Genomic DNA, 13772 nt, shown 5'->3' on the forward strand with positions numbered 1-13772 from the left:
TTTAAAGATCAAGCCAGCTGCACTTAAGGTACACAGGATGCATTGGAGAGGGGTGGAACCAGTAAGAGAATGGGAGTGTTAGGACTAGGAGTCAGAAGAGTATATGCTGGGTGGCCGAAGGTGGATATCCACCAGGGTAGCTACAGCCACATGGGAAATACTGGGGTTTGTATTAGCCAGTTCAGGCTACTGTAACAAAATAGCAGTGGACTAAACAAGAGAAATTTATTTTCTCACAATCTGAAGTCAGAAAGGCAGAGATCAGGATCCATCATGGTCAGGTTCTGGAAAAGGCTCTTTCTGGCTTGTAGACAGCTGCTTCCCACTGTGTTTTCATACAACACACACAGAGAGTGAGAGCTAGAGTGAGAGAGAGAAAGACATCTCTAGTATCTTTCTAGTGCCCATCATGAATGCTTGAACTCATGACATCATGTAAACCTAATTATTTCCCAAAGCCCCCTTCCCTAAACATTACCACACTGACATTTAGGGTTTCAACATATGAACTAGAGGGAGGGAGAAACACAACTCCATCCACAGGATTCTACCCCTGAACCCCCCAAATCCATGTCCTTCTTGCATGCAAAATTACAAACTGGCAGTGTCTCTGCTGGTATAATCCCATTTCTCTTCTCTGCTTCAACTGGGATGGTTGATTAAATCCTAGTTTATACTCACCATCTCTTTATCAAATGGTTATTTCACCACATCTTTACTGTTCCCTTCAGAGCAAGCTTTCTCATTTTTTGCAGTGTGGATAGCCTTAGGCGTTTCTGAATCTCCAAGTTCTTATTTCTTTCTTGTTTAAGAATTTCTTCTTCATTTCATCTCTCTTCTCACATCTTACTGTAAGCAGTAAGGAGGACCCAAGAAACATCTTCAGTAATTTACTTGATAAATATCCAGTCTCTTCACTTGCAAATTCTACCTTTCACAAAATGCTGGAACACAATTCAGCCATGTTCTTGCCTTTCCTCTACTTTCTAATAACATTTTCTCCATTTCTATCTGAGATGTTACTGGAATTACCCTTCACATCTCTATTTCTGCTTTGAACCCCAAATTTCTTTCAGCCTCTACCCATTACTCAGCTCCAAACCACTTCCACATGTTCAGGCATCTGTTATAGAAGCCCCCCTTATTACCAAGATCTGTGTCAGTCAGAAAAACAGAACCAGTAGGATATTGTGTGTGTGTGTGCATGCAGATTTATTATAAGAAATTAGCTCACACTATTATGGATAACCAAGGACTCCCAGAATCTGCAGTGAGCTAACTGGAGGCCCAGGAGAGCCAAGGTATAGTTCCAGCCTGAGTCCAAAGGAATGGAATAGTGGAAGTTCTATTCCAAAGTCATTAATCTGAAGACCCAAGAGAAGCAGACATTTCAGTTGGAGGCTGAAGGGCAGACAAGATTATTATCCTAGCTCAAGCAGACAGGCAAGGGGTCTCTTATTTAGCCTTTTGTTTTATTCACATCTTCAATTGATAGGATGAAGCCATCCACATTAGGAAGTATGATCTGCTTTACTCAGTTTCCTGATTGAAATACTTAATTCCATCAAGAATCCTGGGGAGATACACACAGAAGGCACACCGAGAATAATGTTTAGTCAAATGTCTGGGCAGCTTGTGGCTCAGTCAAGTTGACACATACAATTAACCATCACAGGTTTTGTGTGTATGTATGTTAAATGACATATATCATATGGAAAAATAGAGCTTGAGTTTTATCTTATACTTTCAGAAATTAAGTTCAAGAAAGGGTTTATTGAATGGAATGTCAGATAAACAGACACTCTAGTAATGATTCTGCTAAATAATCTCAGAAACACTGGTTGAACACTAACTTGTTTGCATATTTTCTTTTCTGATGCTGTTATTTAATGAGAGACATGATTTGGAGAATCTAGAATGTACTGATATATTCATTAGTCCTTAAAATAAAGCCATTTTAAATGTTTGAGCAGTATTCTGTTCCTGTTACTTTGTGGTTTAGTTTTCTAACATGAGATTATAGTACAGCATTTTAAGTTATTAAGTAAAACAAGGTTTCTTTATGCTTAAGATGGTCAGTGCGAAGTGCTCAACATTGTATTGTGAATGATTGAGAACCAAATTCTTACTTTAACACTGGTGTAGGAAGCCACGTGACTTGTAAGTACTTTTGAAATTCTCCCAATAAATAAATGTTTTGAATCTTCTCCATCAATTGAGTCTGAGCCATATGGCATACATATAATGAGTGATTTTTACTTTGGAAAAAAAAAGAATGCATTCACTGTTGGAAGAACCTTAGATGGCTTCTGGGACATCTGGTTTCAAGTAGGATGGCACTCTGCACTCTCAAATAGCTATATTAATTAGCCTATAGAATGGGTTATTTAAGATTAGCTATTTGAATGTTGAGGAATGGCTACTAAATATAGTGATTTTAGTTTTGGGGTAATTAATGGTGAACTAATCTTCTAAGAGTAATCAACTAAATCCAGCTGCTTCTGCCAGATAGAAACAGTAATAGGATACTAATTTGGCTGCTATAATAAAGGTCAAAATGATTTATTTTTGTCCCACACAATATTCTGAGGACAAGTAACCTCCTGGGCAGGTTTTGTTGTGTCAAGGGTAAAGACTCTTTCCACTTCATCTGGCATCCTTAATACTCAGCTCCCTGGTCTAAAAAGGCTTCTCTAGTGCTCGTTCTAACTTCTGCATGTCAGCCACAGGGAAAAAAAAGGGGGGGGGAGAAAGATTGGCACAGAACTTTCCTTGTAGAGGAACATGATCCCAGAGTTGCCACATCACTTCTGTTCATTTTTCATTGGCCAGGAACTAATTGTACAGCCACACCTAGAAACAAGGAAGTCGGGGAGATAAGATCTGTTAGTGGACAGCCTTGGGCCCAGTTAAACCCTGTTGTCTCCATAGAAGAGGGTGAGTAAGGTGTAAGGGGGTCAACTGTCAGACTGTGGCCTAGAACTTGTGAACAAAAAAGGCAACTTAACTTCCTGTTCACTAAAGCTAAGGGGCACCTGTCTAGTTCTTCCCATAAATGTACTAAGTTGTCCAAATATAAACTATCATGGGCAGACTATAGGATTGCTGTAGACAAAAATAATGTTTCTACTGCAGTTTACCATGGGTTCTAGATTCCAGCATTAAAAATTATATCATACACACTTCAGATTTTTTTAACACATCTTTTTTAAAGTTTGAGAAATACTGAATAATATAAAGAAGATAACAATGAACCACAATTCCATTAGCCAGACGCAGGGGTCCTCAAACTACAGCCCACGGGCCACATGCGGCAGTGCGATTGTATTTGTTCCCGTTTTGTTTTTTTTACTTCAAAATAAAATATGTGCAGTGTGCTTAGGAATTTGTTCATAGTTGTTTTTTTTTTTTAAACTATAGTCTGCCCTCCAATGGCCTGAGGGACAGTGAACTGGCCCCCTATTTTAAAAGTTTGAGGACCCCTGAAGAGTTAAAGAGTTCAGGTTTGTTTCTTTTATGGCTTATCTCCATGCAACTTTTTACTTATGTAATGAGATGTAACCTGATAAGGTACACTTTTCTTACATAATTAAAATGTGATTCTAAATATTAACTTTTATGTTTACATTAATTTAACCTGTCGAAGTTTCAGAATTTTTCAGTGTGTTTCTGATTAGATGCTTAGAGTTTCCAGTCTTTGTTAGTATTAATGGTGCTGTTGACATCTTCATGCACAAATTTTGTATTGTGTTTTGAGTTATTACAATGGAGTTTTAAAAATTAAATTGAGTCAAAAAGTAGGAATATTTAAAGGCTCTAGTTCTATGTTGCTATATCACTTTCTACAAAAGTTTATGAAAATTTCTATTTCTATTAGTCTCTTACACATCACCCTTATTAGTGTGATAATAATTAAATAAATTTGGCCCAGTTGATTATGATAGACCCTTGATGACTGCTGAGCCTGAGTATGGTTTCACATGTACCACTGTTTTCCTATCTACATTAAATTCTAATATTTTGATCATTTATTCATTCCTTGTCTAAATGCAAATATAAACATTTGCACCTGACTCTTCTGAGCACTAAGGCAGGTACAAAGTGAACGTAGATATCTCAGTTAATGACAACTTCATTTAATGACATATTATTAATTTAGTAACACCAACTGACTTGAGTCAGCAAAAAATCTGAAGGAGTATATTTTTTTTTTAAAGAGTGGGCATTGAATTACTAAAATTAATGGCACTCATTTATGTGCTAAAGCTCATGCAGTTTTCTCAGAAGAAAGGATTTTAAATTCCCATTTCAAAGCACATTAACTCTGAATTTAGATAAAATTTTAACACATTTGATTATATGACTTCAAGTACATGGCAGATTAAAAACAGCTAAGCAGAAAAGAGTAGCAGACACATTAGTGACAAATAATGGTAGCTGAGAGATACAAAGAGGAGATGGAAATGTTTATAACACACACAAACCCCCAGATTATGCTTTCTTAAATGGTGGTGTTTTTTATAATAAAAGCGTTTAAGTTGTGGCTCATCTATAGAATGTTAAGAAGTCATTGTACAATATTTTTACAAAAAGTTTTTTGTTTTGTTTTTTGAGACAGTCTCATTTGGTCACCCTTGACAGAGTGCTGTGGCATCTTAGCTCACTGCCACCTCAAACTCTCGGGTTCAAGCGATTGTCTTGCCTCAGCCTCCCGAGTAGCTGGGACTACAGGCACCTGCCACAACGCCTGGCTATTCTTTAGAGACAGGGTCTCACTCTTACTCATGTTTGTCTTAAACTTGTGAGCTCAGGCAGTCCACCCACCTTGGTCTCCCAAGTCTGGGATATAGGTGTGAGCCACTGCACATGGCACAAAGAGTTTTAATATCACAGAGAAATACCCTTTATCATAAGGGGGTCAGCTGGATATAACTTTGCAGATATAACTTGATGACAGATTTCACATGATTTTAAAACTTAAAAACAGTCCTACTGGAGTACAGGCACGTTCAGTGAAATGTGGTATAGTAATGATTGGTTGAAACTCAAAAAAATTCCACTGGGTCTCATGACAGCAGCCCACAGCTGTTCCCACCCCAGCCCCTCACCAGAAGCATGTGCGTTCTGATTGACCACACACTTCCAGCCGGCTACATAAAGCCATTACTCAGGACTTTAGATTGGAAAGCAGACTGATGGGCAGCTGCTGCTTCCTGGGTGTGGCTGACTAGCAGCTGTGACTTTAAATACACAGAGCTGTAGGCAGAGAATAATTTAAACAAGTATGCTTAAAAGCATGATATCTCTTTTTTAATCTTCTTAGCCATAGTTAAGTGTACAGTTCAGCAGTGTGAAGCATATTCACATCATTGTCAAAGGGATCTCAGAACTTGTTCATTTTGCATATCTGAAACTCTGTACCCATTAAGTCACAACACTGTTTTTCCCCTCCCTGCAACCGTTGGTAGCTATCAGGTTACATTTTGTTTCTATGAATTTGACTACTTTAGATACTTCATAAAAGTGGAATCATGTATTTTTTTGTGACCAGCTTATTTCACTTAGTGTAATTTTCTCAAGGTTCATCCATGCGGTAGCACATGACAGGATTTTCTTGCTTTTTAAGGCTGAATAATATTCCATTGTAGATACGCACAAGATTTCGTGTATCTGTCCACTGGTAGACATTTAAGTTTATTCTATCTTGCAGGTATTGTGAATAGCACTGCTCTGAACTTAGGTGTGCAGTATTTCTTAGAGAGTCTGCTTTCAATTCTTTTGAAAATACCTAGAGGGCGGATTGCTGGATCCTATGTCATTTCTATTTTAATTTTTTGAGGAACCTCTATTCTCTTTTTTGTAATCGTTGCATCATTTTACATCTCACCAACCACTTACGACAGGTCCAATTTCTCCACATTCTCAATGACACTTGTTATTGTTTGTAAAATGTTATTTTTTTCATTTCTTTTTGATGAAGCAATGTATTTTTTTATTTCAGAAAATATAACCTGACTTAAGCTAATATTTTGTCAGGAACAATGCAGGACCAACATAGTATTTAAATATTCTCCAGCCCTCTAAATGTGTTTAAACTTCACTGGCTAAATAACTGCCAGAACATTCCTTAAGTAAATGAATAACGTGCTCTTTTGAACCCCAAACACATATTTTTCTTCATTCTTTTGGCTGCCACTGTCTTAGCTAGCACTAAAAGTTTCTTCAAATTAGAGAAGGGAGAGACAAGTGGGAAGGTATAGACTTCTCACTTCAACAGTCTGCTAAAGATGGAGAAAAATGGTGCTATTCAAAGATCGTCTGTACTTAGAGATTGAGAATTTGGGGAGGAAGTAACCCAGTGAAATAGCAAGAATGTCTAAACGAGAACTCGACAGCCCACTGCTGCAGAAAGCTGAGTCCCAAGGAAACATGCCCAGTACTCAAGAACCTGCGAAGTAAGTTTCTGAAATCATGCCTTTCTCCTTCTTAATTTTTCATTTGCTTTAAATGCCGTTCATTTGTTAAGGAAAGCAGAATCCTGCTGCCATAGCACAGAAATTATATAGTAGAATATTGCGAAAATAACAGTAGATTTGAATACTTGATAGATTCCCTTCTATAATTTTCTTCCCTAACAAAATTGCCAGCCTTTAGCTTTAAGAAACATGCATTAGTATGTATGTTGCCTGCAACATTTTCATTCTATGGTATAAGTTTTTAAAATACTTTAAAATATTTATCTTGTTTCTGTTAATAGTATTTGATTTTTCTGGTTTCTGCTTCCCATTTCCTTAGTAGAAACTTATAGAAGAAAATATTTTTTTTTACTATAAACATGAAAACAGATGAATAAAATAAAATTATAATACATTTTATGTCACATTTATTTACTACAAAATATCAATATTGAGGTATTCAGAAGAATTGCTAGTATGGAAAAAAAGTCAGAAGACGATCATTTCTAGCCAGTGACTGGTACATTTTCTAAAGCTATCAGGACATATATAATGATAATGGATAAAAAAACACAAAGACTGTGGTAGATCTTTTTTTAATGGGCCTGTGTATCCAGAACGACAAACATTGGTCCAAACCCAGGGTAGCTCTGTTGCAGAGAAATAAAAATAACCCAGATGTATTAGAACAAGATCTAGTAAAAGAAGATTATGGAGAAGTGTAGGAATAAGAGTTAATAAGGAAAGAACAAGCAATTGTTCTGTGTGCCAGCTAAAAATAGCAAACCTAGAACAAGATTTTTCTTCCCATATTTATGTTCCGATTAGCTAGCATGATGAATAAAGAAATAATGTCCCTGGCAGTGTAGAGTTCACTATGATTTCTTCTTAGTGGTAGTATTCCACAACAAAGAGCAGTAAACAAAAATTTTACTTAGCCTTTTCTAATGTTGAAGAGGCAAATTCCTCATTGAGTTTATAAGTAAATTTAATAATAATGAAGTTAGAGGGGAAAAAACAGTTTATAAAGAAGTGGGGAAAAGTTTGAAGCAATAGCAGTGTTGTAATTCCTGTTTTCTTGTAGTAGTTAACTAGTAAAGCTTATCACTTGACAGTAGGCTTATGTAATGAAGAAATTACTATTATATTTGTAAGAGAGACGACTTTGGAGAGGCATCTTTCTTAACAATTGTTGTATACCTTTTAGTGATGTGATAGACCAACTCCAAGTTACAATCGTTTAGAATCCATTTTAGGATGTGTATATTTGGCCCCCACTCCATGGTTTTCAGCCATGAGGACCTGGGCTACACTGGAATGAAGTGCTATTTCCTCCATAGTTTCTACATTTCTGGGGTAATGTGGTTATGCCTTTTTAAGTTATTCCCATTAATTTCTTATTTGATGGGAGAGGTTGTCTTTTGTGAAACAGACTAAAATTATTTGTGTTTAATATAATTTTTGCACACTGATTATTAATTAGAAAGTATAGCTTTTACTTAAGCTTTAAGCACAATTCAGAAGTCTACATATTTTGGTATAAAAACATAGTCACTTGATTCCATTAACTCATAAATGTAACAGATTAAATTCCCCCAAATTTATTCCCATTTCCAAACCTAATTAAACGTCTTTAAATACTTCTTTATTTTTTTTTTTATAGAGACAGAGTCTCACTGTACCGCCCTCGGGTAGAGTGCTGTGGCGTCACACGGCTCACAGCAACCTCTAACTCTTGGGCTTACACAATTCTCTTGCCTCAGCCTCCTGAGCAGCTGGGACTACAGGAGCCCGCCATAACGCCCGACTATTTTTTTGTTGCAGTTTGGCCGGGGCTGGGTTTGAACCCGCCACCCTCGGCATATGGGGCCGGTGCCCTACTCACTGAGCCACAGGCGCCGCCCTTCTTTAAATACTTCAAAGTATACTTACAAGTTGATATGATTTTTAACACACACATGCCTCGTGGGGCAAACACAATGCTGAACGCTTAAACTTTCCCTGTAAAACTAACAAATCAAACGTATAAAAATAGTAAATTAGATTCTCCTAAGCATTTCAAACATTCTAAAATCAGGACTGGAAGCAGGATTCCGGATAAATGAAGGCAGATTAAGTGCAGCCATTAAAATCGGTTCCTTTTCTAACCTCAACTGAAATGACTTTAAAGGGATTTTCTTACAGACATCTAGGCCAAAAGGACCAAAAGGAAAAGAGGAGCAATAGTAATAAAATTTGGAAATTGAAAAGGAAATAGTTTAGCAGACCAGAGAAAGTTAAGGCTAGCAGTAAGTAAAGTGAGTATATCAGAAAGCAGGAATAAAGGTGGAACTGAAATATCTTCTTTAAAAGCAGATTGACCCAGGAGAAAATACCCAAAGTTACTGACATTAAGAATTACAATCAGTGTAACCTGGCTTATTGTACCCTCAATGAATCCCCAACAATAAAAAAAATTAAAAAATAAAAATAAATCTAAAAAAAAAAAAAAAGAATTCTCTTAGGAAGCAGCTCAACCAGAACAGCTTAACAGTAAAGGCTGCACTCAAAAAGCCTCACTTCCGATCTGCTTTTTTAGTGCCTCACTCTTAAATACAAAAGCTACAGAAAGAAGTTTCTAATGTGGAAACACCGACCAAACCAAGATCCCAGAAGAAAAAAATTAGGAGGAAGAGAAATATTTGGGAAGAAAAATACCTCCCATACACAGTCTTAAGAATTTCAAAAACATAAAATACATTGTATCCATGAAACCAAAATAAGGTGATGCAAAAGGGAAAGAAAGTTGAGAAAAGTAACAAAAAATTTATTATTGCATAAATGAAAAACTCAATAAAAGATTTCCTTTGAAGGAAATCTTCCTAAAGTTAGGAAAATAAGAAAAAGGGATGAAAATAAGAGGGAAAAATTGGGCAGTGAGAGGACCAGTCATGGAACTCCGTCATCCAAACAGGAGTTCCAAAAAGAGATAGCAGAGAGAAAAAGAAAGAAGAAAAGATAGTAATGAAATATTATCAATATCAAAGAAATAATGTGAGAAAATTTCCCAGAACTAAAGTTTCCAAATTGAAAAAGCCCAATACCCAGAGCAATTAATAGAACTAGACTTACACTGAGGAATATTGTCATCAAACTTTGGAAAACTGGTGACAGAGAACAGATGGTTAAATCTTCAGGAGGACATATTCATTCAATGGATGAAGAATCAGAATGACACAGGATTTCTGTACAGCAATCCTAGAAGCTAGGAAATAATGATTACCTCAAGATTCTAGTGGCAAATTATCTCCTACCAAAGTGTTTTACTAAACTTACAAGTCAGATTAGAATAAAGCCATTTTCATGTATACACATTAAAAAAATTCCCCTTCCAGTGTACGACACTCCACAACTATGAGAAAATGAAATGCAAAGGAAAAAAAATGTAGAATCCAGAAAACAGGAGATGTCTATAAGGAAGAAGATATCCCACACACACCTTTCCCTGGCCCTGAAGGGTATTCTAAGAAGAGCTGTCCAGATAAGAACAGTTCAGGCTGGAGCAGGTCAGATGAAAAGAGTTCGAAGTGATTGCTTCTGAGGTGTGGGAAAAGGGGAGGTTGCTTTATTTTACAGGTCTGGGAGAAATAGCTGTTTGCTTCTTTAGTTCATGTGGAACTCTGATAAAAATTAAAACTGAACCAACCAAATAATCATGTTGATTAGGGAATACATTATGCCTCTATAAACCATTTTAATTTGTTCCTCATTTCTGAAATTTTGGGAGTAAACTTTCCTGGAATCTTACTCATTCAACTAAGAAGACTTTGTCTTTTCAATCTGATTGAATTTAGTAGTCGTTTAAAATTATGTTATTTTATTACCCACCATTCTACATGCTGTAATAATTCAGTTCCTCACGGAGCTTACATATCAGCAGAGGGAGGCTGAAAGAGTAAAAAGAAACATCAACATAGTAAATAAGTAAAAAGTAAGTAAATTGTATAATAAATTAGGTAACAGGTGCTGTGGAGTAAAGACAATGCCAAGCCAGAAAAGGAGGGCAGGAGTGCCAGAGAGGGGGTGTGTCACAATTTTCCGCAATAATGGTTAAGGGTGAGTCTCATTGAGAAGGTGGCAGAGATGAGCAAAGACTTAAGGATGGAAGGAAGTTAGCAGTGCAGGTACCGAGGGAAACAGAATTCCAGAGAGTAGGAAAGAAAATCCTTGAGCTAGTAACTTGCTTTGCAAGGAGAGAATAAATAGGAGGTGAGTGTGAAGAAATGTTGAGAGCCAGATCAGAGGATATCTTAGAAGCTTTTACTCTGAATTATGAAACTGTAGCCCTCAGAGTGAAATGAGAAGTGGTTAGTGATTTTGAGCGAAGAATTAGCAAGCTCTGCCTTACCCTTTAACAGACTCATTCTAGCTAGAATGCAGACAGTAGACTGTTGGAGCAGCAATAGTGGAAGCAGAGAGACTGGTTAGGAAATTATAGCCATGACTCAGGTGAGAAATTATGGCAGTTCAGACCAAGATGGCAGAAGATGGAAGTGACTGCATTCTGTATAAATATTAAAGGTAAATAGATTGTCTTGATGAATACTATATGGAGTGTAAAGAGTAGAGAGAAAGTAAGCACAAACATAAAAAGGAGTCAAGTATTCCTCCAAAGCGTTTGGCCTTGGAAAGTGATGGGTTCATATAAAGTAGAAACAATCAGTGAGGGTGGTGCAGGTTTGCAAAGAATTTAGTTTATTTATGAACGTCTTAAGTTTCAGATGTCAACTAGGTCTCCAAATGGAGATATAAAATAAACTGGTAGGCTGTACAAATCTGGAGTTTGGGGGAAAATCTAAATATCGTTTTAGGAGTATTCAATTTATAGATGATAACAAAAAAACATGGATAAGCTCACAAAAGGAGGAAGCATAGACAGATGACCAAGCACTGTGGTCGCAGGTCTCCAGTGTTGAAGTGGACCTGGAAAAGACTGAGAAGCAGCCTGTGGAAGAGGAAAGCCAGGAGGAGGGATGTCCTGGGAGCCAGTGGGGAAAGCATGTGCAGAAGGAGGCCAGGGTTACTGAAGAGGAGGTCGTTGATGACTTCAAGAGTACATCAGGGGGCAGTGGTGGGTCTTCAGGCCCAACAAGAGTGGACTTAAGAGAGCAGGGAAAGGGAGGACTTAGAAATGGCAACTACAGAGAACAGCAGCAGTGGAAAGGGAGTGCTAATCCATGGAGTAAATTGGGTCAACAAAGGGATTAATTAGATGGAAAAAATAACAGCATATGTTTATGTGGATGAGAGCAATCCAGTGGAGAGGGGAAAATCTGACATGTAGCAGAGAGCTTCAGAAGGCTTGTTTTTGAATAGGTGAGAGAGGATGGGGATAAATGAGCTTAAAATAGGAGCATTGGAAGGGTGAGTCAGTGGGCGCAGATGCTGGTAGGTGGGTGGATGTGGTGCTGAGAGGCTGTGGAAGTTCTTGAACACTTCCCTTTTCTCAGTAAATTGAGAACCAAGATCATGAATGGAGAATAGGAATGGAGGAAGAGTTTGGGGGAGGTAATGGAAAAAGAAATGGGGTTAGATTACCTTCTAGGAGAAGGGGAATGAATGAGCTGGGATAATACAGGGCAAGGGCCAGGCAGCACTAAAGGTCCACTTCACACTCACGCCCATAAATATGTCCCAGGAGTGTGATTCTCGTGACAATAGTCATATTTGGAAATACAAAGGAACCTTAATTATGGTTGCTCTTTTAGGATGGACTTTAAATAAAGAATGTTCTCAAATGATAGGTTATGTTTCTCAGAGCAGTCCAAATAGACGGGCTTGTAATGGTCAGCTGGGTTCTGTTTGGTGTGTATGCACATGTGGCTTTTCTTCCCTTCCTCTTCTTAAAACCTCCCTACATCCCTTTCCCACATATTTTATCTGGATGAAAACATTAATATTAAGACTGGTAAGTATAGCTATTAATTTTGAGCTTGAGTAAAGAAAAAAAATGGTAGCACAATACCTGAGAACAGAAAGATAGAGATTTAGATAAGGAATTACAGAGAATGATAAGGGTCATGAATGTAAGCCAGCCAAATTTATTCTAAATATAAACAAAATAAAACATGGCTCGGCACCTGCTGCTTAAGCAGCTAAGGCGCCAGCCACATATACCTGAGCTGGTGGGTTCGAATCCAGCCCGGGCCCGCCAAACAACAATGATGGGTGCAACCAGAAAATAGCCAGGCATTGTGGCGGGCACCTGTAGTCCCAGCTACTTGGGAGACAGAGGCAGGAGAATCTCTTGAGCCCAGGAGCTGGAGGTTGCTGTGAGTTGTGATGCTATGGCACTCTACCCAGGACAACAGCTTGAGACTCTGTCTCAAAAAAAAAAAAAAAGCAGGGTGATTGTCTGGAAATTGAGTCTATTTCAAAGGACTCCCAAACTTCCTTGAGTTATCTTTAATGGGACTTCCAGATTCTAGGTTAACTGAACACTGAATCTCTAATTTAATGATCTAATCTTTCAAACCAGGAGGAAAGTGTTTCTTGGATCTTGGTTTTCGTTTATTTGCAAGAAATACATATAAATACGTATAATTATGATACGTATAATTTACTTTTAAATTAGGCAGTGTCTTATAATATGGCATAATAGTTGATCGCTTCCTATCAGGGTTTGAATATTTCAGTTGCATAATCTTAGGCAGATTACTTAATCTCCCTCTGTTTGGGGTTTTAATATCTAAAGCATAGGGTTAGCCTGAGAATTAAATGTATAAATTATAGGTAGGTTACCATTTGCTACTTATACCCAATGTTCCCCAGGTCACAGAGCTGGTAAACAGAATGCAGCTGGGAATGAGACATCCTGCAGGCATTATCACAAATTCTCATGGGTTCCATGACCCCTTCCCACTTGGATAAAATCAGAAGCCCAGGATGAGTTTTCCTTGAACTTTGAATTGAAAACTTAATTCCCCCCCAAAAAAAAACAAAGAGAGAGAGAGAGAACATTTACACTTCAGTTTCTCTGAAGATATCAGTCCTTTCTTTATCTCACAAGAAGTAACAACTTCATGGGAAATTTAAGCACAAAGTTATTCATATGATGGCAAATGAGAGGACACCTGGCATTGGAGCTGCAGGTGCATTTTTTGACACACTGCTGCCCCCTACTGCCCCAGGAGTGTCATTTTCCTTCTTGAGTACTTTTATAAAATCAATACAAACCTGTAACCCAGATAGAGAATCATACTGAGGCCAAGAAAATGACCATGCATGGTAGAAGATTTCAGATTGGATGACTGGAAAGTCACTTCTTCCTGCTTTACC

At 37.6% G+C, this 13772-nt stretch overlaps 1 protein-coding gene across 5 annotated transcripts in view; it reads left to right on the forward strand.

The window, feature by feature from the left end:
• The window catches only part of OXR1 (oxidation resistance 1), a 470813-nt gene that overhangs the window by 274553 nt on the left and 182488 nt on the right, over nt 1-13772 (forward strand). Inside the window, exon 1 of one of the 5 annotated variants that reach the window (XM_053558786.1) lies at nt 6218-6455. The exons of the other annotated variants lie outside the window; for them this stretch is intronic. The gene's annotated coding sequence lies outside the window, so the exon portion shown is untranslated. Of the gene's footprint in view, nt 1-6217; nt 6456-13772 lie in introns of those variants that run through there. 5 annotated transcript variants of the gene reach the window in all.

The sequence above is a fragment of the Nycticebus coucang genome, chromosome 13 (assembly GCF_027406575.1).
Source record: "Nycticebus coucang isolate mNycCou1 chromosome 13, mNycCou1.pri, whole genome shotgun sequence".
Lineage (NCBI taxonomy): Eukaryota > Metazoa > Chordata > Mammalia > Primates > Lorisidae > Nycticebus > Nycticebus coucang.